Below are 26,981 nucleotides of genomic sequence, written 5' to 3'. Positions count from 1 at the left end.
TTCTAAAGCCCTTTTTTATTAGTATTATTATTGCTTTATAAACTACTGAAATGTATGGTTGGAGTCTGGCATGTGGTATCCCCCAGTTTTGGTCCCCCACCCTGGTTTCTGTGTGATGAAGTGGAGATAGAGTGTCAGGAGGAGAAAACAGCTCACCAACTTTAAGATTACAAGCCTGAGCCTGCTTCCATTGAAGTCAATGGCAAAGTCCCACTAACTTCAACGGAAGCAGAATTAGGCCCTTTCTGTCGGTGTCTAGGGTTAAAAACAGTCCAGCAATTGTGTGAGGTTATTGCACTGCTATGCTCCAATGCTCCCCTTGTGAGTTTATGCACAAGGTCTTGGTTTTGGCAGGAATGCACAAGAGTGGAGTTCCCTGCTACCATGCAACTTGCTCATTTCTGACATATGGAATCCTCCTCCTGCCAGGCTTAGAAATGGGGCGGGGGGTTGCCCCCCTTCCTGATCTGCAGACTGTGTTATTGTGTAAAGTCATTGGAATGACTTCTCACCGCTGGACAGAAGGACTTGCTATAGTTCTGTTAATAGTGTCAACCAGCTTGAGAATGTTTCTGTTAAAACAGGAAACGATACTAGTACGGTGACTGCCTAGGATTTCATGGCTGCCATTGTGCTCTACGCTATGGCCATTCTGTGGGGGCACCAGGCCTGGAGCTCAGATCTTCTGGTGCCAAAAGCACAGGCACCTATCCCTCTTGTGGGGCCTAAGACTCATAGTTCAGCAGCTGTGAGTCTACACAACAGAAGGCAGAGTTGCACATACACACTGGCCCTTTTGCTGCAATGGGCCAGATCATGCCCTCCGTGTCTACACACTATGGGGACACTTTGCACGTGGACCTCAACTCGTCCATGGTGGGGATTGCCCTTCCAGGGATGCAGATCCTGTTGATCGCTTCAGCCAGAGGGAGCACCTGGCAGTACAACTCCAGTGTAGCCACACCACCAGGGAATAGGGGTGCTGGGGACACAGCCAGGAGCTACTGGCCATGCAGATCCCGGACTCGCTGATGGAAGGCCCAGGAAGGGATCCTCACTGAGTTTTTTCCTCTCAAAGCCCCAGGCGCCGACTTCCTCTGTTCCCCCGGGGGTGCTCTACCCCTGCTCTGCCCCCACCCCACCCCTGCCTCTTCCCGCCCCTGCTCCTCCTCTTCCCCCTCCCCCCCAGTGCCTTCTGCATACCTCTGAACAGCTGATCGCAGCAGGTGGGAGGCACATTTAGGGAGGAGGAGGAGCTGATCAGCAGGGCCCTCGGCGGGTGGGAGGTGCTGACCCATGGGGCTGCCAGTGGGTGCTGAGCACCCACTAATTTTTCCTGGTGGGTGTTCCAGCCCCGGAGCACCCCCGGAGTTGGCGCCTATGCTCACAGCCTTCTCCCCCAGGTTTTAACAGAAGAGAGTGCAATCCAGCCCAGAATTTAGCATCTGTGATCTTCAGGGCACTTCACATGCTGATCGCCACAATGCTCCATTGCCAGAGGCAGCCGTCACTGCTGGCAGTTTACAGTCAGGGAAAACTGGACTCCAAGCAGTTTAAATGACTTTCGCAAAGTCACGCTAGAGCAAGGGTTAGAACTCAGGACTTCCTGGTCCCTAGTTCCCACCGCCCTCTCTAGCAAAGATGTCTGTAAGGAACCATTCTAGAGGAAGGGCTGTATTTTATATAGAGATGAGTCTGAACCAAACCTGGGATCCAAACACCCACATGCATTTTGGCTAGGGCTCCTCTCTAATGCTTATTAGCAGCATGAATATACAGTAACCACCCCCATCTCGCTCACCTAGTTCATCATATCACACCAATGTCCACCCCAGACCTCTCGTCCCTGCCGTGCAATAAATTGGTCCCCTGGACCCATCTCTGAAATGTGAGCCATGCAACATCTTTTGGTTTTTGTGTTTGTTTTTTTCTTTTATAAACTCAGTGGGTTTATACCATTTTCTCCTCCCTTGCCTTCTATAGCCACTTTCTCTCTACAGTGGCTTATCCAGCCCAGGTATTACACATGTACAAACTGCAGCAAAAAACGCTCATCAGAAACACAACACAATGTGGAAGTGACCCCTGACACCAGCTTAAAATTAAACTGGATGAGCCTAAACCCAGGAAACTGCTCCCCCAGCCCACTTCCAGTGTAACAAATGAAAACCATTTGGTTGCTATTACCGGTGATTATGATAAGCTGTGTTAAAATATGAAGTGGGGGAATTTATCTTTATTTCCTGGGATAGTGCTGATGTAAACTGTGCTGCTCCATCTTGATTTTCAGCCACTTTAATGAACTCTGTCATGCATTTATCTGTATTTGGCTTGGTGCTTGTAGCTGATCTGGGGGTGGGGTAGGGAACTGGCGATTTAATTTCATGCAGATAAGCTTATGGGTTGCCCTCAGATCTGGCCTGATTGAAGACAATGAACAATGCAGTATGTCTGTCCTCTCATCGGGCTCCTTAGGGGAGAAGATGCAGACTTCTCCGTCATGGCGTAACCTTCGGCAAATGGTTTATGGCAGTTTTCACGATGAGTGCAGCTTCTCTCTAATTATCCTTTGCCAAAGCCCAGGGGGCGGTTGCTTCCACAGCCGTCTGCGCTGCTTATTTCTGAGACGAGTGTTAGCACTGGGAGAAGAAAACAAGATTAAAGAAAACCTCTCTTCCCACTTCCTTCCCACCTTCAGCGGTGAAACTGCAATAATAGTTGATTAAGATCATTTTCTTGTGCCCAAAGAGGATCCAGGGAGGGTGGGGTTGGAAATCAGTTGGGCAGCTGGTCCAGCTTTTTGAAGTGGTACCTAGACACCGACAGAAAGGGCCTAATTCTGCTTCCATTGAAGTTAGTGGGACTTTGCCATTGACTTCAATGGAAGCAGGCTCAGGCTTGTAATCTTAAAGTTGGTGAGCTGTTTTCTCCTCCTGAGACTCTATCTTTGCTAGAGTGCAGCTGGGAGCAGGCTTCCCAGCTTGGCTGAACAGCACTAGATCTGCTTGAGCTAGTGCGCTAAAAATAGCAGAGGGTAGCACCGGCAGCAGCTCGGGCTACGTGCCTGTGCAAAAACCCACCCAGACCCGCTGGGTACGTACTTGGGTGCCAAACCTTGTTAGGATATAGATATTCAGGCCTGTCTGCAAAGGCCTGTACTCTGAGAATTTAGGTGTATTCTTATCACTTGGCTAGTGATAGAGGTATAAAAGAAAGAATCAAAATCACTGTCTGCTGGTGTAAGGGCCTTCTCTTACTGTGACAGTCTGAGGCCCTGTGCTTAGGCTAAGGCCTTTGGCTAAGCAGCAGAGGCAGCCATAAGCTGGGAAGCGACCGGTCACATCCTCACATTCCAAACTAGTCACATTGAAATAAGGTGCTATTGGGCTGTTAGGCACTATCAGGACAGGATTGTATTCCTATCACCTCCAGAGAAAGGGAAGTGCCTAGAAAATGTAAAAGGAAACTTAGTTTGATAGCATCCTGTCTGGCAAGAACTCACTTATCAATAGCTGGGATGTGGAATCCTCACTTCTGTATTGTTTTGTCATTATAGTTCCCACTTTGCTGTTGTTTGTCTGTATAATCTCTGTCTGGTTCTGTGATTGTTCCTGTCTGCTGTATAATTAATTTTGCTGGGTGTAAACTAATTGAGGTGGTGGGATATAATTGGTTACATAATCATGTTACAATATGTTAGGATTGGTTAGTTAAATTTCAGGAAAATGATTGGTTAAGGTATAGCTAAGCAGAACTCAAGTTTTACTATATAATCTGTAGTCAATGAGGAAGTGATGGGGTGTGGGTGGGGGTGGGTGTGTGAGATGGGAACAGGGAATGGGGGTAAGAAAATTGGAATCATGTTTTGCTAAAGGGGGAGATGGGAACAGGGAATGGGGGTAAGAAAATTGGAATCATGTTTTGCTAAAGGGGGAGATGGGAACAGGGAATGGGGGTAAGAAAATTGGAATCATGTTTTGCTAAAGGGGGAAATGGGAACAGGGAATGGGAGTAAGGAAGATGGAATCATGTTTGGCTAAGGGTAGGAATGGGATCAGGGACACAGGTGTAAGGCTCTGTGGTGTCAGAGCTGGGAAGGAGGATACTAAGGAAGGAAACTGGAATCATGCTTGCTGGAAGTTCACCCCAATAAACATCGAATTGTTTGCACCTTTGGACTTCGGGTATTGTTGCTCTCTGTTCATGCGAGAAGGACCAGGGAAGTAAGTGGGTGAAGGAATAAGCCCCCTAACAAACCTGCTAGAGAACTTACTAGTGAATTTCAGTTTCATGGTTGCACAAGGCAGTAAACACCTATGTAAAGCCTGTGATAGTCTCACCTATGGAAAATACAGCCATTAAAAACAGTCTTCCCAGAGTACTACTGTATTGGGATGACACGCTCCTTTCATATGGTCTGATGCAGCACATACAGAGTCAGAAGGAGTTTTGCAATTCACTCCAAAGGGAGCAGGATTGGGACCACGAAGAGGAAAACTGGAAATATATTTTTCTGAATTACAATGAGCTGGAAGAAAACATAAAAATCATTACTCATGAAGTTTGGGCTTGTGGTCAATAATCAGTCGGACTGGTCACTAATAGAGAAAGATCTAGATAGCGTGGTAAGCTAGGCAAAAGCAAACAATATGCATTTTGATATGGCCAAATGTAGAAAGAAAAAGAAAGAAAGAAAGAAAGAAAGAAAGAAAGAAAGAAAGAAAGAAAGAAAGAAAGAAAGAAAGAAAGAAAGAAAGAAAGAAAGAAAGAAAGAAAGAAAGAAAGAACGCAGTTCATACTTACAGGCTGGGTGACTTTATCATGGGAAGCAGTGACTCTGAAAATGACTGGGAGTTGTGGCAGAAAATCAGCTGAAAATGAGATCACAATACAATGCTTTGGCCCAAGGCTTAATGCAATCTTGGATGTATAAACTGGGGAATATCAAGTAGGAGCTGAGAGGTTATATTACCTCTGTATTTGGCAGTGGTGCAACTGCTACATCCAATTCAAGAAGGATGTTGATAAATTGGAGAGGGTCTGAGAAGAGCCCTGAGAATGATTAAAGGATTAAAAAACATGTCTTATAGTGAAAGATTCAAGGAGCTCAATCTACTTAGCTTAACAAAGAGAAGGCTAAGGGGTGATTTGATCACAGTCTATAAGTACCTACGTGGGGAATAGAAATTTGATACTAGAGAGCTGTTCAATCTAGCAGACAAAGGCATAGCAAAATGCAATGGCTGGGAGCTGAAGCAAGACAAATTCAGAATCACAATAAGGCATAAATTTGTAATAGTGAGGGTAATTAACCATTGAGCAATTTACCAAGGGTTATGGTGAATTCTACTACACTGGACATTTTAAAATCAAGATGTTTTTCTGAAAGAGATGCTTTAGTTCCAAAGGAATTAATTCAGGAAAGTTCAATGACTTGTGTTTTGCAGGAGATCACTGGATGATCCCAATTGTTCCTTCTCACTTTAGAATCAACGATTTTTTTTTTTTTTTTTTTTTTGCTAATATGCATTGAAATCAACAGGGCTACTTTGATTTGCACCCGTTGAGGATCTGGACCAGAGCGGCTGTGGATAAAAGGCAGGACACAGAGATGAAAGCTATAATATTCTTAATTTTACTCTCAACAATTAGTGTCATCTTAGTTGTTCTGAAAGCAACTCACACTATTAATGCTCTGTGCCGTACATTCGTTCTGTGCACTGAAACAGGGGCATTTCCCACTGGAGCACAAAACAGCCCTGCAGAAGAACAGCTCAGTTCAGTCGATTTATTTTTTCTGCTCAGCTTCTTTCAGACACTTAACTGCAACAGGTTACAAATTATAAATCTCCTCCTGAGTATATCCTGCTGGATATGCCGCACAAGAAACTCACTCGATTTTCTATTGTGTTTTTCCCCTTTAAAAAAAAACAACCCACACACAGTACAGCTCAATTTAACAGATGTTTGCTTATTTATGACAAAGTCCTGGTTACAAGATGGGGCAAACTGTCTGGTTCTCGAACAAAAGCAACTATATTAGGTAGCTACAAAACCCTGCACAAACACAAGGAAGAGGAAACACAACAACAGGTGAGAAGTGACAGATAAGACATAATGGTCATTTTGCAGTATGTGTCATAAATGATTTGCTGTCTGTCACTCCGTTCTGATCTGAGATCATTTTTTGATGCAGAAGTTATTACCCTTTTATTTTATAAGAGACATTTGTATTTCTGTACTTATAGTTAGATTCTTGTCATGTGTATATTTGTGCTATGAAACCACAACTTTTGTTCTCTCCTTGCTGCATCTTCACATTTGGATTAGCTCAACTTGCATGCAAAGAATAATAATAACAACTGCCTTTTATCTAGCACTTTTCATCAGTAGATCTCAAAGTGGTTAACAAAGTGAGTCAGTATTGTTATCCCCATTTCAGAGATGGAGAAACTGAGGCACGGTGCAGTGAAGCCTAACATCACCCAGCTATCCATTGCTGGGAAGAAAACCCGTTTCCAGAATCCCAGTCCAGCAGTCTAGCCCCTAGGCCACATTGCATTCCGTATAAAGAGTTACAGTTTTGTTCCTAGAGTTGATGAAGCCTTTTATAGACAAAAGAAACAAAGACTGTGTTCTGTCATGGAGACTTTACTTTTGTTCTTTGTTGTTTTCTCCATCTAAAATGAAAAGTCATTCAGATGCAAAGAATGCAGTTGCTCTTTGTGCCTGGCAAAAAACAACACTTGTGACAGCAGGCAGATTGACAAGTCCTTGATTTAACCACTGAACAAACACCGTGCAGAAAGTTGCAAGGCAGAATTCCAATTACCCTGCCACTGAGCCTCAATACCAGACTTAGGGTATGTTTACACTGCATGGGGTGTGACTGCAGCTCAAATAGATGCACCCAAACTAGCTTACATCTAGTTAGCTCGGGCATTGGAGCCGTGAAGTGGTGACAATGCGTGCTTCTGGGCAGGCTGTATACGCCCACCTGGAACCCCGGGCAATGCCTGTGTTGAATTCCATGCTACCACACCTTCACTGCTTCCATAACCAAGCTAGCTAGCTTGGATATGTCTACTCAAGTTGCAGTCACACCCTGTGATTGCAGACTAGACGTAACCTTAGGTAAATATACACTGCAGCCGAGAGCCTGCTCCCCAGCTCAGGTAGACAGACACCCATTAGCTCTGCTCGAGCTAGCGTGCTGAAAATAGCCATGTAACTGGGGTAGCACGGGTGGCAGTTTGGGCTAGCCACCCAAGTACATACCTGGCTGGGTTTTCACGCAGGCAGGTAGCCCGAGCTGCGGCCTGTGCTACCCTCTGCTATTTTTAGCACACTAGCTCAAGCAGATCTAGTGCGTGTCTGTTTAGCCAAGCATGGAAGCCTGCTCCCAGCTGCACTGTAGCAGTATCCTTAGCAGGACTACCCCTGAATTCAGTGCCCATGCCCATTCGAATCCACGGTCACCATGCAGATTGACACTTCCTGTGCGTCTGGTTTTTGGCGTGTGGGCACTTGGCCACTGAGATCCCTCATGAGCCTTTGGTCACTGCCTACGTGAGCTGAATCTGCAGTCGCAACCAGAGCCAGGTGATGTTTTTCAACTGAAACTTTCTTTGGTGAAAAATGAGGCGTGCGTGGCATTGAGTCAATGTTGCCAAATTGTTTCAAAATAATTTCCTTTTTAATTTGGCCCCAAATGTTTTTTTCCCCAAGTTTTCATCATTATCGGTGAACCACAAAAGCCATTATTCACACAGCTCTAGAAGAAATCTTGGGGGGAAAGCCTGGTAGCCCACTACCAATCCCCTGAGCTGGCCTTTGTGGAGAGCACACACAGGAAAAAGGTATTTTAGCCTAATCTGTGCATTCGTTAAGAACAGCAGCACAGACGTTGTTCAGTGGCCATTAACCTTGATGGGGGAGACAGACTTACATCCCTGTATATCAAGATGAGCATATAATATACCTCTTTAGGGTCCCATTTGCAGCACATGTAATTAGCAACCTCCTGAAGTTAACAAGAGGTCTGAGCATAGATCAAACATAAGCTCAGAGGTATGCTTCAGTCTTGCAAACCTTTACTCATGTAAGTAATCCCATTACATCAGGATTGGATCAAATCCTTCTCTCAGTCGCCATCCCATTTAAATCAGCCGAGTTGTGCTGATATAACTGAGAACAGAATTTCATCACTAGTTTGTATTGGGTAGAAAAATTTGTGAAGGAAAGATGGGCCAAAGGTTAAGGCACTGGCCTGAGATGTGGCAGACCTGGGTTAAATTCCCTCCTCTGCCCACGACTTCCTGTGTGACCTTGGGCAAGTCACTTAGCCTCTTAGTTCCCCATCTATGCAATGCGGGGAATAATGCTTCCCTAACTCAGAGGACCGCTGTGAGGATTAAATACATTAAAGACTGTGGAATAGCTTTGCAACCTACTGATAAAAAGTCCTATATCAGATAGAGACACTATTATTTTATTCACAGAATGAAATGCTGTGTCTGAGACAGGGGGAGAACTGAAAGTGACAAGACATTTTGGCCCACATTCTGCCTTCAGTTGCACCCCATATAACTTAATTAACTAAAGCAACCTTAGCTGACTTCAGTGAGACTGTACATGTGTAAGACGGAGGAGAATTTGGCCCCTGCTTTGTTGTTTGGGGAATTTAGAATGCAATGAAAGTTCCTGGAGTAAGGACAAATAGGTCCAGTGTTGATTAGAAGTGAGAGGTCAGGAAAACAGTGTGCCGTTTTGTATCAAGAGCACTGCTCTGGTTACTGTTAAAATGCCTAGGGCCACATTCATCCCTGGTGTAATTCTGCTGAACCAATAGAGTTCCACCAAGATGAATTTAGCTCATACTTTGGAAAGGAACTTAGCCAAGATCTCTGGAGTATAAAGCCACAAGGTGCACTAGCAGAGGCTATAAAAACCCTGCAGGAGACTTGATTACTGAACACTCTCTTTAAAAAGATAAAATAGAACAATATAATGTGAGTCTATTGTGACTTTAACACTGGGATCCTCCCACTGAACAGAAGGCCTTAATGTGCTGTGTATTATCACATGTATTACAAAACCAACAGCACAGGCATAAAGCTTCAGCATTGTTGCATGTGTGTACGTGTATATATATTTTTCCTATTGTTTAATTGCTATTATTTCCTGCAGTACATATGTGCACACAACCACACATACATTCACACACACGCATATGTACCACAACAATAATTTAGCAATAAACTCAATAGCTGGAGAAGAGAACCATTTCCCATTGCTACTTACACCGAGTGACCAAGCTTTGGGTATAGAAGCCCCCTGGGTTTGAAACTTGCAATCCCCCTTGACATCGTCTATCTCAGACTAGCCCTCTCCATTAATTGCATTAAGGTTTTTTTTATATTTTGGCTCATAGCTTTATTTTTTATCTATTAATCTGAGTGATTTTAAGGGATTGTACAGCATCCCAGTTGTTTAGCAGGTCTGAATAAGCAACAAATGTACTCTAAACATGGATCCACGCTGCAAAACTGAGAGTGAGAGTTGGATTTCAAGAACACTGATGTTTGGAGGTTTTCAGATCCAGGGTTTCAATCTTTATATTTTGTAGGACCAGATCCTAGGCTGGTGTAAATCAGCCTAGTCTATAAACATTAACTGAGCTACAATGGTCCAGTGGGTGCTGTAATGCCTCCCACTGCAGCTCTGGGTTACTGTGGTTCCTCCTGTGGCTGTGAGCGCTGTCGGTCCTTTTACAGCTCGTCTGACAACATCTCTTTAACCTTATGTGGGCAAGCTGTTGCCAAGTTGGCCCAGTCCCATCCTTGCCGCCCACTGGGCAGGCTGATGAGCCTCTCAGTGAGGGTGCAAATATAATGTGCCACTCACTCTCTATTTCAGCACAATGTTTTGGACATATTACATCCAATTCTCCTTGACGCTATGTGATCTTAGAAGTGTAAAAAAGCCCGAGTGTAAATGAGAATTCAGGCTCCATATTTCTCTGTGTACATTTTTTACATTAAAGGGAATAATTGAAACCACCAAGCAGCATTTTGCCCTCAGTGACACCTCTCCACAGAACTCCGGGGAGATTCCATAACTCTTTAACAGTCCAAAGCCTAATAATATCCAATGACTAGATACATTCAGGCTAGAGATAAGGCAAAACTTTTTCAGTGTGTGTAATTAATCATTGGAACAACTTACTGAGGGCTGTGGTGGATTTTCCATCCCTTGAAGTCTTTAAATCTAAACATGGATTGCTTACCTTAAAGATTGCTTACCTTTCTAAAATACAGGCTGCACAAGATATGGGTGTGACGGGTTGGACTCCCCTTTCAGAGTGCCACCAGACGTACTGGGGTCCCACTGAGCCCGTCTGTCCCACCAGCCTGGGCTCCCCTTATTCCGTGGTGCTGTGACAGGCTCTCAAGCCCCTTTCCAGCACACACACAGGTAGGAACACACCCACCTGTAGAATCACAGAGTCTGCAATCAGCTCTGTGTGGGAGGACTCAGCTAGGGGATTTCCCAGCACTCCTGTGCACACACTCTCTGGAGTGTAAACCCAAAATTGTATTGTCTTGCACTGTATAGAGATCTATATAGTGTAAGCTCATGAAAATTGCCCCCTCCCTCAGTGTGGAGGAAGATATGCACAGCTTATTGCCCCTCCCCCCCAGTTATGAATGGCACCAACTGGGTTTTGGAATAAATAAAGAACAAGTTTATTAACTACAAAAGGTAAATTTCAAGTGACTATAAGAGATAGCAAACAGAGCAAAGCAGATTACTGAGCAAATAAAACAAAAACATGCAAACTAAGCTTAATACACTAAGGGATATTGGCTACAATAGTTACTCACCCTACATGTTGTTTCAAGCACGCGTCAGAGTTTCTTGAAGGTAAACTGCACTGCTTTCAGCTTAAATTTTCAGGGATTCCTTTCACAGGCTGATCTGTCTCGCCTGGATTCAGCCCCCAGCCCCCAGCTTAGTTCCTTTGCTTCTTCAGGTGTTTTCAGCAGTCTTCCTTCTTGGGCGGGGAGGCAATGGAGAAGAGCCTTGATTAATTCACTCCCCAGCCTTGAATAGGATTTACATATGGCAAGAACCTTTTGTTTCCCAATCTGACCCCCATCCTCTTTTAATGGAAAAACACTGGAAGCCCAAGAAGGGGGTTTAGTACCAGGGGACACGATCACGTGATACTGCAGTGTCAAAGCAGCAACCCACTAAGCTTCTCATGAAGGTGGGAGATTAGTATCTTCAAAATTCTATTGTTCTTCCTAATGGCCCACCCAGGCTGACTGCCTTCTGTCTGGTGGGCATTCCCCAAGTACACACACAGTTGTAATTGTTACATAGTCAATATTTCTAACTTCAGATTCAGAAATGATACATGCATACAAATAGGAGAATCATATTCAGTAAATCATAACTTTTCCAATGATACCTCACATGTCCCCTCTTGCAAAAACATTTCTTAGTTATGCCATATTCATATCATAACAATATTTCTATGAAGAATATGGGGGTGTAACATCACAATGGGCTTGATGCATAAATTATTTGGTGATAGTCTATGTTCTGTGTTATACAGGAGGTCAGATTAGAAGCTTGTAACGATTCCTTCTGGCCTTAAAATCTATTAACGTATAGATGTAATTAAGGGCAGAAATATGCTTAAAGTAAATATGAAGGGAGGGGGGAAAAAGAATCACATTCTTGTAAATTTTATTATTATGGGGCTTCTGGTGGACCCACATTTTCCTCCAGTCTTTGATTATCAGGAAGCAAACTTGCATTCAACAACCTGTCATTCCTAATCAATCAAGAAATGTTCTGTTCTGCTCCTTCCACCCAGTGGACCTGAGAGAAAGTCAGCCAGGCTGGGGCATCATGTGAAGGCTAACTTAAACACTATAACTTTCCAAAGGGCGAAAGGCAGTCGATGGGATCACTGCCCAGAGAAATCAGTCCACAGCAGTGGAGCAGAGCCATGGATAGCTCTTCCTCCTGCTGTCTTATGGGGAAACTGTCCGTAACCCATCAACCATTCATTATAAAGTGCATGCTGGGGAGTGAAAACAACTATCTAGCTCAGGAAGCTAGGGAGGGGCTACATAGGCAATAACTTTAGTGACCAATATGATTTTTTTAAGTTGGATCTGAAATATTAGCAGAAACCAAAGCATGCAGAAAATGATTCAATGAGCCTGTAATTATTATAATCCTCAGCATGAGTTATCAGTAGGGTTTGAACCCAAGAACTTCAGAAAAGTGCAGACTTCTGCTTCAGCTAAAAGAATAACGCTATTAGCTGGCAGAGGTAGTAGGTTGTTATCCTCCATGAACACCAGTAACTAGAAGGGGACACACTACACACCATGCAAGCTTGTTACACAACCAGAGCTCTAACCAGTCACGAAACTCAGCTGTGTGCAAGAAAACTCAGATACAGACATGCAGACAAGCCTACCACACAGCATTTGTGTTCCTGGCGTAGTAACACAAAGGAGGGTGATTTGTGATTTATAAAGAGGCTAGAAATTCCTACCTCTGAACCTTTTTCATATCAATAAACCCATTTTTGAGGGCTGAAAAAGTTAGGCTCACTAAGTTAATCAATCGAAAATTTGATTGCTGACTGCTCCTTTCATCATTTTATACTGAAGCTAGAAGGATGAAGACCACATTTGAGGAGCCTGTTTGCTCAAGCAACTAGACCAGGAAATGCTTGAATCAGGGAGTAGAATGATATTACATACAAAAGGACCTGTAAACTACGTATGGTGGCATCAAATCACGTTGCAATTATATCAGATCCATTTGGAAAGGAAGGAGGTGAACCACTGAAGCAGCTCGTCTTCCACTTTTACCTAAGGTGAAAAATCAATGGCACACAAACGCTCTTGAAGATTTTCCACAAAGTGGCTTGCCCACAGTCATATTGGAAGGCTGTGGTGGGGCAGAGAATTCAACTCAGTCCTCCCACTTTCTAGGCGAGGGCCTTAACCACTGTACCATTCTTCCTTTATGGGGCTGGGGACGGATTAAGGAGCCACTTGTCGTAACACTAAAAAGTCTGCCATCGCGACTACAGCGGTTGTGTAGCCATGTTGCTCTCAGGATATTAGACAGACAAGGCAGGTGAGGCGATATCTTTTAGTGGACCAACTTCTGCTGGTGTGAGAGACAAGCTTTTGACCTTACACAGAGCTTGTCTTCAGGTCAGACCTAACACAAGCTCTGTGGAAGCTCGAAAGCTTGTCTCTCTCACCAATAAAAGATCTCACCTCACCCACCTTGTCTCTGGAATTGAGAATGGCCACCTTTACCAAAACACCTGTACAGTTATACCACAGAACAGTGTGCCCTGGCTAGAAGAGCTGCAGAAAGCAGGACCTTCTGTTGCCCACGCGGAGTCCGTGTTTTCTCAACGGCAAGTGTTAAAACAGATGAGAAAAGAAAAACTTGGCACCGTTTTTCGGTTGAGTCTGGTACTTGATGCAAAAAGCTGATATTTCAGATGGCTTAGGTCTTGGCAAGGCGAAGCAGCATTAACAGGAGGCTACAATGCACACTGTGTGGCCCATGCCAGAGCAGTGGCTGAAGGCCGAAAGCGCTCCAGCACGGTGCAGACGTGTTTAAGCTATATTTGATCATGTGCAGCGGAGGGCGGACTGGGGAACGGTTGAAACCGGTTCGCTTCTCTTTGACATCATCGCTCGGCGGAATGAATAGAAAATATTGTTCACCGACCACTTCAATATTGCTCTTGAACATTGTTCAAGAAAGGAAAAAGGCAGCGGGAGGGGCGGGGAGACAGCACACTCCAGGCCTAGCCCAGGAATGATTTCAAAGTGTTGAGAGGATGTCGACAATGATCGCCTTGTGACTTTTATTTATTTATTTATCTAACCAAAGTAGGATGATGGGAGGGGGTGGGGGAAGGAGAATCGCAAGTGAGACAAATACAGAAACTGGCTAAAGAGCTGACGCCTCTCACCGTGTCTAGCTTTGGGCCCCATCCTGCTCCCTAGCAAAGATCTTCAGTGGGAGCAGGGTCAGACCCTCCTCTCTAGCAGCCGTGGTATTGACTTCCCGATAGGCCCACATCAAACACAACCATTATTATTTTTAGTACAGCAGAACCGAGACGATCCCCTCTCCCCCGCTGTGCTGGGAAGCATGCATACACTGAGCAGGAGATAGGCCCTGCCCTGAAAAGCTTATACTCTAACTAGATCAGCCAGACAGAGCGTTGCAGGGGTTACAGAGGCACAGAGAGAGGAAGTGGCATAACAAAGGTCAGTGAGAGAGCAGGGAATAAAACCCAGCTCTTCGGAGTCCCACTCCAGTGGCCTGACAATGGTGCCTCCTGATTACGACAGCTCGTGTTTTTGTAGCCCTTTCAAACACAGTAACTAATGAATTTTCCCAACCCCCCAAATGAGATAGGTAACTACAGTTATCCCCATTTTATAGATGGAAAACTGAGGCAGGGAGGACACATCCTGGGAGGTGCTGAGGCCCAGATCCTCAAAAGTATTTACACACCAGGTGCCCATTGAAATCAATGGGAGTTAGATACCATTGAAGATTTGGGCCTGAGAACCTAATCTCGATGTAAGGACCCAGTGCTTCGGCCTTACTCCACAAGTACTCCCTTTGACGTCCGGGGGAGCTTTTTGATACTCGCAGCCACAGAGTTAAGTGATTAAAGGTGCATTTAGGAGCCTAAATTTAGGAACTTGTTTTTGAAAATGTCAGCAAACTTTTCAAACATGGGCCCCTAAAGTGAGTCACTTAAAAGCCATATGGAAACCTTTAAACAAGCAGCTTGGTTTTCAGAGGTACTGAGCAGCTATGGCTTCCACTCACTTCCTTTTACCCTAGCCCCCAACATTGTGGAGATGGGAGGGAAAGGGGTTTGGACAAACACTTTTGGTGCCTCTGACTGATGAGCATTTGTTGTGCGCTCGCTTAAATGTCATTGCTTAACCAAGATCTATGCACCGCCACAGACCTCACCACTTTGTGTTGCCAGGGCAAGGTCCACTTCTATCTATCTGTCTTAGGGACTTAGATGGTCCCCAGCACCATAGTATCTGAGCTCCTCACGATCGTGGACATATTTATCCAGGAAACAGCCCCGTGATGTAGGGAATTGCTATTATAGCCCCATTTTACAGATGGGGAACTGAGGCACAGAAAGACTAAGGCCTAGATTCACAAAGGCACTTAGGTGCAGCGATGCTGAGTGTCACATAGAAAACCACAGGCACACATTGTGATTCACAAAGCCTGAAATTCGGAGCCTAGGATCCCGATACAATAAATGGGGACAGATGTCACCTTACACTGCGATGCACAAAAGCCAGGGTTCTAGGTGAGAAGTCAGCTCAGATAGCCTATGGGAGACGCCAACAAGAGGGGTATGTGCTAAGCCCTGCCCCTCTCTTAGACATAAGTGCCTAAAGCTGAAGTGCCTATCTCTGCTAGCGATTCACGGCCATTTTCTTTGGAGTCAGACACCCTGGTCAAATCCCTTCTCATCAGGCGAAGGGAGGATTTGAACTGGGGTTCTCCCACATCCTGGGTAAGTACCCTAACCACAGGGCTAAAAGTTATGAGGGAAATGATGATGCTGCCCTACCGGACTGGGCCCTGCACATGACTGCGACAGACAAACTTCCCATGGCTTGTGAATTGCTCTGGGGCTTAGGCAGGAGACAGGTGCCTGGACAGCAGGAGGGAGGCAGCAGGACACACACCCAGAGGCACAAACATAAGTGTTTAGGGAACTTTTGCTGCAAAAATGTAGCCGCTGAGTGAGTTTTGGTGCTTACAGGGTTTAGTGGGAGTTTTGTGAATGGCAGCATGGTCTAAGACTGGGATTTAGGCACCCAAGTCAGGGGTTTAGGCTCTTAGTACTTTTGTGAGCCGTGCCCTAGGTGATTTGCACAAGATCACCCAGGAAATCCCTGGTAGAGTGGAGACTTGAACCCAGTATTCCAGGCATGTGCCACTGGACCAACCTTCCTCTCACTTCTCCAGCCTTCCCTTTACTAATGTAATCAAATACCAATAATACCTAGTTCTTCTACAGTGCTTACCGCTAGCAGAGCTCAGGACACGCGTAAACACCCAGAACAGCGTGCCTATAATATCATCAATCAAACAATCCCCAGACAATTGTCTGCAGTGGAGCGGAAGAACGACCCACACGTGACAGAAGCGGGCCGTATCACTGCGACACAGGAAGGCACTCAGACACTACAGGCATCCGGGCGGTTGGGGGGGGGGGGCGCGTACCAGAACTTGACTGAAGACGTTATGCAAATAGCTGATGGTGAGTGGTTGTTGCACTGTGTTTCCGCCACTTATCGGGCCAATTATAAAGCCATCACATAAATCTGAAAAATTATTTGTTTCCATGTTAACAAATCTATTATCTACTTTGTAATAATGTGATAACCGCTCAGCTAGGATGACTTAAGACTCCTGGCTCCACCTATTGCTGTACAACTACCCCTGAGTGGGCAGTTATCACATTACAACCCCGCACCCTAGAGTGCCTTATAGGCTTAATTGAGCGCAGTTAATTTTTTACCAGGTACAGTCATTATGACCTTTCTTTTACTGCAGTGCGCAGATTGAACTGACTGACCTTGCGAGGAATACATGTATTTTAACAGGAAAAATCTGTTTAATATTAGAGCTTTTTCAGCCCTTGAGAAGATTATTTTTAACAGATGAAACATGACTTTTAAACCAAAGAATAATATTTGTAGAAAACATAAACTAAGGCCGAAAGATCTGACTTGTGGGGGGGAAAATGTACTTGACTTGGGAAAGAGGAAACTATGTACATTCAAATTATATTTTGGCCCATATGCTTTCATTCCATATGTGCAATTCTTACGCATGTCAGCAGGAGTTCCATATGTAAGCTAAGAGCTGTCTGATACCCATGGGGCCAGATCATCCTCTCAATTACATGGGTGCACGTCCTCCTCTGACGTCAATGGCAATTGCACTGATGTAACTGAGATGAGAATTTGGGCCCTCGATCTGTAAGTTACATTGCAACTTTCAGGTTAAAATGAAAAAAAAAAGAGATTATATGAAATATGCAAACCAAAGCATCAAAAGATAGGTGCGTTCCATAGGCATTGAATCCAGAAGGGCACCCTGTGCAGAACAGAAGTGCTATGGCAACATATTTGACCATGATTAGCTGAAAACTGAAATGTCACTTTCATGAAAGCATAAGGTTCTCTGACTAGCTTACGCTATACACAGTTAACACAAACAATGGGTTAGTTAGATGCTCGGCTGTTGGACATTGGCCTGGCTCCAATGAAGTCAATGGCGCTATGCTGATCTATACCAGCTGAGGCTCTGACCTTAAAACTCAACGTGTTTTGACATTGGCAATACGACCCATTTTTCCCTCCCTTTATTCTCAGAAATGGGTGAACTGTTTTTATGAAACTTTCCAAAGAAAGTTCAGCCTGAGGCAGAGACCCAGCATGGAAAATTAAAACCCGAATAGTTAAAGTTTGGAAAAATTATACGCAACCGAAAATAGGGTTTATAATGGAAAGTGTGTTCAGCAACCTTAATTACAGGTGGCAGAACAGGCTCCAGCTGCAATCCTGATGGGACAATCTCAAGGAGTCAGGCTTGAGTTCACAAAAGGTCAGATACTTATCAGAATCTTGTTGTCCTGTTCACAAGTGTCCAAACTTCTCAAGACTCCAAACCCAGGCTGGAAATCTGAGGAGCAACAAGCTGCATCACAAGATTTCAGGGACTTTTCTGTTTCTGGTGGGGCCAGGTAGTATGGCAGGATCACCCTTTCTTGGGGTATTTTGGCCCTTTTTGCTTCCCATTTTGGCTAGCACTGGAAGTGCAGAACCCTGTGAAGATGGCAAACAATGTTTTTTTAACAGGAAGTTAATTGACTGTTTATGTTTGAGGATCACGTCCCAGATAAGTTTGGGATGAAAGTTCAAAAGGTTCTTTACTGAGTGTAAGTGTTTGGTTTGGTTTCCACCCGTACTCACTGCTTTTCAGATTAATGTAACTGACATTTTAAAATCCTGCTCTCCTGGCCTGATTTGCCTTCGCTCATGTAAATCAGGAACTATTGCGGGGAAATCAGTGGAGTCACACAAGTTTAAAACAGGGGCGGACAGATGAGTCAAGCTTCAGCATGCCCCTGTGAATCAACAGCAGAGACACCAGTGCTGGAAAGAGGATGCAAGCTGCACGTAAATGAGTGGAGATATGGGGCAATATGCTGCTTTTTCCGACAGGAGCCACGCTGGGCAGAAGCAGATTGGTAGCAGCAGCACCTGAAGTAAAAGAGCCTTCTTAGCAGTGCGAGGCAGGGTGGCTCAAGTTGGCCAGCTGCATGGGGCAGTGGATTCCCCCTTCTCTGAAAAGGAGCAGAGGGAGACTACAGCTGCAGATGGCAGTATACTTGCTGAGCGGCTGTTGTGGTGGACATGCCTCTAGCTAATGGACCATGCCCTCATGAAGCTGTGGACCAAGGTAGCATCTCATGGCTTTCCCTTGAGCCCCAGTCAGGATTCCCTGTGTGGAGAGGATACTGTTGGGAACCTGGGATAATTGAGGGCAGAGGCTACCTAGGATGGGTACTACCCTAGGACTCCCAAGACCTAGGTTCAATTCCCATCCTCTGCCACAGACTATGATCTTCTTCCTCCAATTAGTCTTTCTGTGCCTCTGTTACATAGGGCTAGCAATCTTTCCCTCTCGGGTGGTATGAAGAGACAGATGGTGAGGCGCTCAGATGCTACAGCAATGGAGGCCACAGAAGTACCTTAGATAGAGCTATACCAATAGGGGAGTTGTGAGGATAACCATGAGTGCCGACTTCCTCTGTTCCCCGGGGGTGCTCAACCCTCCTCTGCCCCAGGCCCCACCCCCACTCCACCCCTTTCCCCAAACCACCAGCCTGCCCCAGTGCCTCCTCCATTGCGATGGGAGTGAGGCGCTGGGGGGGGGGAGAGGGGGAGGTACTGACCTGGAGGGCTGCTGGTGGGTGCTGAGCACCCACTACTTTTTTTCCCATGGGAGCTCCAGCCCCGGAGCCCCCACGGAGTCACCGCCTATGAGGATAACAATGGTGAGGTACTTAGATGCTCCAGTAAAGGAGGCCGCATAGATACCATGTGGTGCCTTAGATCGATACAGACACCCGTTGCACCGGTCAGTTTACCCACTCAGCACAGACGAGGTCAACCTAGACCTGCAGTCTGAAAATTACATTTTTCAAAAGTCTGGCACGGGACCTGTACCGCTGCAAAGGCAGACAAAAAAGCTGGACTTCTTTTTGTTATTATCTCTGCAAACCAGCCGGAATAAATTATTCCAGCTGAGTGTTTCAGTTTTCATATAGCTGTCTCACAGCTGTTCGGCTTGGCGCATGGGCTGATTCCTTGGGCGATGCTTTGGGAGGTTTCCACCCAGACACCAGAACCTTTTCTTTGCCATTTACACCAAAAAGAAAAGAAAAGAAAAGAAAAAAAATGATCTCCCTTTATTATCCATTTATTTCATGCCTCTTAACCTGCATGAAGGCTCAAATGTGGGACAAAGACCCAAATGAAGGAAATAAAAATCTAACAGTGCTTAAAATGAGGTGGCATTAATTGATTTAATAAAATGAAATGTAATAATAGTTTGCAACAGTTCAACCACATTGATCCAAGGGTCTCCAGACACACTGCCAACTGAGACCCATATTTCTATCTCTGCTGCAGAAAAGTGATATTAGCTACTGTGACAAAGTTCCTCCTCTGCCTTGGTGGGTCCTAAGCTGATTGGCGGATTTTCTCACCTCAGAGGTTCACGGCAGCCCCCAGTTTGGCCACATTCGTGGCTCAGATCTGCCATTCACTCAGTTAGCCTCATGCACTGGCCAGCATGGGGGAAACAGAGAACAATCCCCGCAGTCTCTGTGTCCCACCTAATGGGTCGGAGACAGGGCAGATCCCTTTCCAATTTAGACCTTCCCTTCTGGTGTTTCTCACAGGCCAGGTCAACTCCTCCTGCATCCAATCAGGAGCTGGGGGGGATGGGGGCAACCCAGGCCTGCCCTCTACACCAGGTTCCCAGCCCAGGGCCCTGTGGAGAGCAGCTGTCCACAATGTTCCCTGTATCAGCTGCATGACAGCTACAACTCCCTGGGCTACTTCCCCATGGCCGCCTCCCCCCCAGCACCTTCTTTATCCTCACTGCAGGATCTTCCTCCTGAAACCTGATCACGCTTGAACTCTTCCCTCCTCCAGCAGCACACCTTCTCACACCCTGCTCCTGGCACACCCCCCTACTAACTGATGGGAGGTCCTTTTTAAACCAGGCGTCCTGATTAGCCTGCCTGCCATAATTGAATCTAGAAAGTTCTTAATTGGCTCCAGGTGTCTTGATTAGCTTGCTTGTCTTAATTGGTTCTGGCAGGTTCCTGATTGCTCTAGGACAGCCCCTGCTCTAGTCACTCGGGGAACAGAAAACTGTTCACCCAGTGGCCAGTATATTTGCCTTCGACCAGACTCCTTACACCTCCATTCCGGACACCTGCCCCTTTTGCGGCGTGAGGGAAACCCTGGCGCACGTCTATCTGGAGTGCGCCAGGTTGCAGCCCCTATTCCGGCTCCTCACCAATCTTTTGTTACGGTTTTGGTTGCACTTTTCTCCTCACCTTCTCATCTATTCACTCCCTGTCCGTGGCCCCACTAAGTCGCGGGACCTCCTGGTCAACCTCCTCCTGGCCCTGGCTAAAGCGGCCATCTATAAAACCACGGTGAGGAGGTTGGCCGATGGAGTCTCCTGCGACTGCGGGGCCTATTTCCGCTCCTCTGTCCGTTCACGCCTCCGAGCGGAGTTCCTCTGGGCGGCGTCCACCGACTCCCTTGACGCCTTTGAGGAGTGGTGGGCGCTGTCCGGGGTTCTCTGCTCGGTGTCCCCGTCCGGTTCCCTTCGTTTGACCCTTTGACCACACTCCCGTCCCTGTTTTTCATTAATTGTCCCCCGTAATTAGTTGGCTCTCCAGGCCCTGTGGATCTCCCCCTTAGGCTGGGGGAGGCTCCTTTTGTAGTGGACGAGCTTCGCCCGCCCACTTCCTGGATCCCAATAGGACCAGACTCCTGTACCCCCTGGTCTGGGTCTGTCACAATACCTTGTCCAGATGGCTAACCAAAGGCACAATGCAATCAAATGACTTATCCAAGGCCTCCCAGCAACTTGTGGAAGGCCAGGATAAGAACCCAGCAGCCCCATCTTCTAGTCATTTGCTTTCTAGACTACATCGTCTTCTTCATTTCCTCTACCCAGGATAGCAAGACCCAACCATTCAAAAATGATGAGCCGGGCCCCTCAAAAATAATGAGATGCACTTAAAATCATGCAGATTAATATATCTGGGATACTTTTTATCTGACTCTTCGGTTTCTGAGCCCTTAGGTTACATTCAGATCACATTTTCTGGCTTTTCTCTGCAACCATGAGGGCTAGATTTGATTTGGATGGGAGAGAGGGAAATAGGAGTTTAAAATGAGAGTCTTTTCCCTACAGAGGCACCAAACTGTTTATTTCCCCTGCACAGTTCTTTGCCAGTTCTCCTCTACTGCCTTAATTAGGGTCCTTTAACAGGCTTTGGATCAGGCCTTTGTTCTTTATCCATTTCTGTCACATCTTTATTAAGAAGGACAGGTGTTGCTAACTAAGCACAGGTTCCTTCTCTGTTTGCTGCGCGCAAACTTTACTCTCCAGCTCTTCTCAGATCAACCCACCAGCAGTGGAAGGATGCAGCTGAAGCCTTTGGAGGGCAACAGCCACATGCTTGCAGAAAAGACCCACTTACTTTCAGGCTCAGTGATGTGATTTAGATTATGGGTAACAACTAATCAAGAAAGAACAAAAGTAAAGTTTCCATGAGAGAGCACAGTGTGATTTACATCAGCTGAGGTTCTGGCTCTGTAATGCTGAGGTGATTGTTTCATATTTTGGTTATTATCCTCAACCTCTTTCCTCCTTGCTCCCTAAAGCCACCAAGGATCTCAGGAAAAAAATGTTTTTGCTATTGATGAAAAAGGATATTGTTTTCTGTAGGCACAGTATATAGGAAAAGACTTTTCTCCCCTGGGTAATAATAATAAAAAAATTCTATACCATTTCCTCATTGATATTATAGCATCAAGCAAGTATCAATGGGACTCCATGGATTCATCAATGGACAACATCTTTACATAATGAAAGTTTCATGGATCTGTTCCAGATTTATATACAATCCCATAGAGATATAGGCACTGGGCCCCACTGAGGTTTGACTAGGGAAGGTAATTAAGGAAACTACAAAAAAAAAATCTTTCTTGTTACAACTTTCTGCGTATCAAATAATCCCCCCTACCAGTTTCTGTGCCTTGTTGAGCATAGAAGGCGTTTACCAGGTGGGAGATAAGTAGTTGATCAATGTACGTTCTCGTTACTTGAAAGAATGTTTCTTTGTACAATGAGAGTCCCTAATATGTTGCATGTGGTTTCCATTCGGGGCTTTGTGGGATCTCTTCCAGGAAGTTTCAGGTCATTACCTCAAGCCTTCCTCAGCTGAAAAAGGATTGAGGTAATAACCCACAATATCCTGGAGGAGGAGGGGGAAAAAAACATTCTATAAAGCATTGAAGACAAGAGAATGAAAATTGCACGCAGGGTAGATAGAGGGAATGTGCCCTTTGACCCTGTAGGAAAGGTGTAATAAAACGAGCAGTATTGAAGCAATATGTCAAATTCCAAGAGATCGGGTGAGGAGAGCAGTCTGCTCAAAATTTAAACCATTGGTTCCCTCACCAACTGTTGGGCCTGATCTGGTGAGAGGCTGAGCACCTACCCAGGGCCCTCACTTCTCATTGGCTCTCACATACTTCAAAGGGACTCAGCATCTCACAGGGCTGGACACTGATTGGTTATGAGGTTTCCTGTAAGATAATGGCTGGCTGCTTAACAAGGAGGGGGACAAGAAAGTGCTGTGTGCTAACAAGCTTCTTCAAAAGCTTACGGCACGACCCAGATGGCTTGCAGGATAATACAGATCATAAGGAATTGCTGTAGAGGGAAAGGGTTCTTAGCTAAAAAAGGTCAGATTTAAGCGTAAGTGTATCTTATCCCACTTTTACTGTGAGTGTCAGTTGCCACTATCCTTCACTCCATTATGTTCTCCCATTTACTCTCTCTCCCCATCTGAACACTCCTTCCCTGTGACAGAAGTTACCATATACAGCTGCTCAATGTTTTCTGGTCACAGGCCAGTTTTCTATTGAGCAAGCTATTTGCCCCACACCTGAGCCAAGACTCCCCAGTGCTTACAGCCCTTTTCAAAGCAGGGAAGGATTGCCTTCCAGCTGAAGAACAAATCAGGGAATCAGAGCTGGGTTGTCTCCGCAGCTCTGCTACAGACCATGGGCAAGTCACTGAAGGGGTGATTTTTCAGAAGTTCTGAGCGCTCACAGTTCCAATGAACTTCCTTTGTAGTAACAGGTGCTCAGCACTTCTGAAAATCAGTGTCTCTACTTACTCTGTGACCCAGTTACAAACAAGTGTTTTATGGAGCTTTAACAAAAGACAAACTGAGCTATCTTTCTAAAAGGCATGCTTTAATCTGGCACCTGGGAGAAATTCTACAGCCAGGCAGGGAGGGGGAAGAGGAGGAGCTGGGCTGGATGGTTGTAATGACCCCTTCTGGCCTTGGAGATTGTGAATCCATTAATTCACCTGATCATCCCCTTCCTTCGTGGGCCTTGGGGAGAAAAAGATTGTCGGCATTGCCCTCAGCAAGCTTGCAGCTCTGCATTAAGACAATGGTTATAAGCAAATCTCATGCATCAAGGCTTCAGTTGGTCACCTTCAGGGGTCAGGAAGGATTCCCCCCCCCTCCCCCGATGCAAAATTGACCAGATAGATCCTCTTATTCCCCACCCCTTTTCTCTGAAGCTTAATCTGGAGACAGGACACTAGACAAGGTGGACTAATGATCTGACTTGATACAGAGAATCCTCTTTTTTAGATGCCTGTCTGGTGTGTCTTGCTCTAACTGACAGCCAGATTTGGGCTCAAGAAAAAATTTCCCCCCCAGGTCAGATTGGCCAGGATTTTGGGGTTAATTGTTTGTTTGTTTGTTTTGCCTTCCGCTGCACGCAGTACATGGATCGCTTGCTGGGATCATCTGAGTGTATCTCACCTAATCAATTCCCTGCTATTGCAGGGGCCTTGGGAATTGACGCACATCGGTCTCTTCTGTGGCACACGACTGTTCAGTCTCCTGAGGACTGAAATCTTTAGTTTAATTCAAGTGATTGGGCCTAATATAAGGGGTATCTGGGTGAAACTGAATGGCTTGTGACATACATGTCAGATTAGATAAACTAATGGTCCTGCCTATGAAAGCTCCTGCCGTGGTGTATGAAGCTCTCAGAACTGTAGTGACTGTAGCTTGAAGGGCAGGAGCATTCTGTGAGGCGGATTTCAAAGGGCTTGCCAAGGCAGCTGGAATTGCACAAAGGCCAGTTTAGCTGGGTAGCTGCCTAGGGCAGCAGAGGGCTGGGCGGTTGCCTTGGATGGCAGATTTGGCCGGGCCACACCTCCATCATTACGGAAGAGACACTGGGTTAAACCTCAGTGGTGCTCTGATCCTGGGCTCCGGGTCACAATGCCACTCACTCAGAGTTGGTTTGGTCACGACAGAGGGACTGCAGGGCCACGTTTGAATGACGTGGGGCGCAGCTTACTGAAGTGTTGCCTAGGTGACAGATTGGGTTGAGCTGCCTCTGGAATTGCAGCCCTACCCCTAAAAAAGAAAGCAGGGTTGGATGTAGGGGGTAAACAAGGACCCTCTCGTTTTGCTATTATTTTGTTACTTTATTTTCTTGGTGGTGGTGTGAGCCAATTCACCTTACGGCAGGTAAATGAGGAGGCACGGTCGGCCGATCGCATTTAGAGCGACATCACAAGAACCTTTAGATCTTCTACAGTCCTGCCATAAGTTACTGGGCTCAGGACTCTTCACTTGGTCAGCAGAGCAGCAAATCTCCACTTGACATCAAAGGGGACAGGCTTTAACCCTGTGAATCTACAAACCCACATTTGCAAAACTGGCTAGTGATTCTGGGTGCCCAAATTACAGTACTTTAAAGGGACCTTATTTTCAGAAAGTTCTGAGCACTCGCCAGCTGAAAATTAGGGCCCTTAAAAGGTCCCAAAACCGAAGCACCCAAACTCACTAGCCACATTTGAAAATCCTTGCCACTCGCAGTGAAGAATAAGCCAATATACTTGGTTGTAGCTTATGCTTAACATCTCTACTGCCCAGACTACTTAGGCACTGTGGACAGTGGGCTAGGCTGTGGCTTTTAAGATCCAGTAAGGGGGCGGAGGTGGTGTGGAGCTACCCCGTCCCAGGAAGAGCAATGGAGAGATGGTGCCTCAGAGCAGTGGTGCTCCTCGTGCACAGCGGAGGAGCAATCTGCTCCATCCAGTGAGAGGCTCGAAATTGCACTGGCTTTAGCCACCAGTGTGGAGTGTGGAGCTGCAAAGGTGCTGCAAAGCTGCTTCTCCCTCCTCTACCCAGTCCTGTGCAAAGTCAGAGGATCTGTCCCCATAACTAATACATTGTAGAAACCTCTAAAAGTGACCAAAAGTAGCTTTTTCATGCCTAATGCCGTTATTTTAAGGACCAACATTTCAGGACATTCCAGGACTAGAAACAAGAGCGATGTATATCGTTGGAAAGCTGCGAACCTTCTCTTTCCAGTGGTTAAACCATCCCGTTCTGGCTTGGATGTGTCACAAGACATTGGGCCTTAAACCTCTCAGCATCGCCAACCCCAAGCATTTAAAAATCATGAGTCAGGCCCCCAAAATCAAGAGACTGGTTTAAAAAAAATCAAGAGTTTTTTTTTAAAATAATAAATATTGGGGTCTTTTCCTTTGCCTTCTGGCATCTGGGCCTTCAGCATACACTTGCTTCACATTTTAAAGCTTCTTTCTGCAGTCAGGAAGGCTGGAAAGTTATTTTTATTTTTTTAAATGACAGCTGGGATTTCATGCAATCTCTTTAATCCAGCAGCTGCAGTGGCATGCCATGACATTTTTAGTAAGGCATGCAAGGCGGTGACCTCACACATACAGTGCATGCAAGGTCACGCTGCTGGGAGGATGCCATTTTGTTCTCCCAAATGGCATCGTCCATGTGCGTTTGGGGACTGGATGGAATCATCCCATGGGCACAGCCAGCCCTGGGGCATGCGATGCATTCATTGCATATGTAGCCGACACCCCGAGCAGCTAGGTCTTCAAAAAACCCCACTAAATCTCACGAAACTCACAATAAAATCAAGAGAATTGGTGGCAAGGGGTCCTTGAGTGAATATTGCCCCTCCCATTGTGTAGTTTTGAGGGGGGCATTCCTCATTTTGGGGGAAGAGAAGAAACTTTTCTGTTGGTTGCCATATGCCATACATCCATTCTGGGTGCTGGGAACATCTATATAATATCACTTAAATGCACATATATTGGACTAACAGCCAGCAACTGAAACCCTCCGAAAAAGCTGCAAGTGCAAGGGTTTTCGCTACACAGATTCATAGACTTTAAGACCAGAAGGGACCATTACATCATCTAGCCTGACCTCCCGGAGAACACAGGCCATATATTTCACCCAGTTACTGAGCCCAAGAACTTGTGTTCAGCTCAAGCAGATCTGCCAGAAAGGCATCCAGTCTTGATCTGAAAACATCAGGAGACAGAGACTCCACCGCTTCCCTGGGTAATTTGTTCCAACAGTTAATCACCCTGACTGCTAAACATTTGTGCCTTATTTCTCAGTTGAATTTGTCTAGCTTCAGCTTCCAGCCTTTGGTTCTTGTTAGGCC

The sequence above is a fragment of the Lepidochelys kempii genome, chromosome 1 (genome assembly GCF_965140285.1).
Source record: "Lepidochelys kempii isolate rLepKem1 chromosome 1, rLepKem1.hap1, whole genome shotgun sequence".
NCBI lineage: Eukaryota > Metazoa > Chordata > Testudines > Cheloniidae > Lepidochelys > Lepidochelys kempii.
This window is presented reverse-complemented; position numbering follows the sequence as displayed.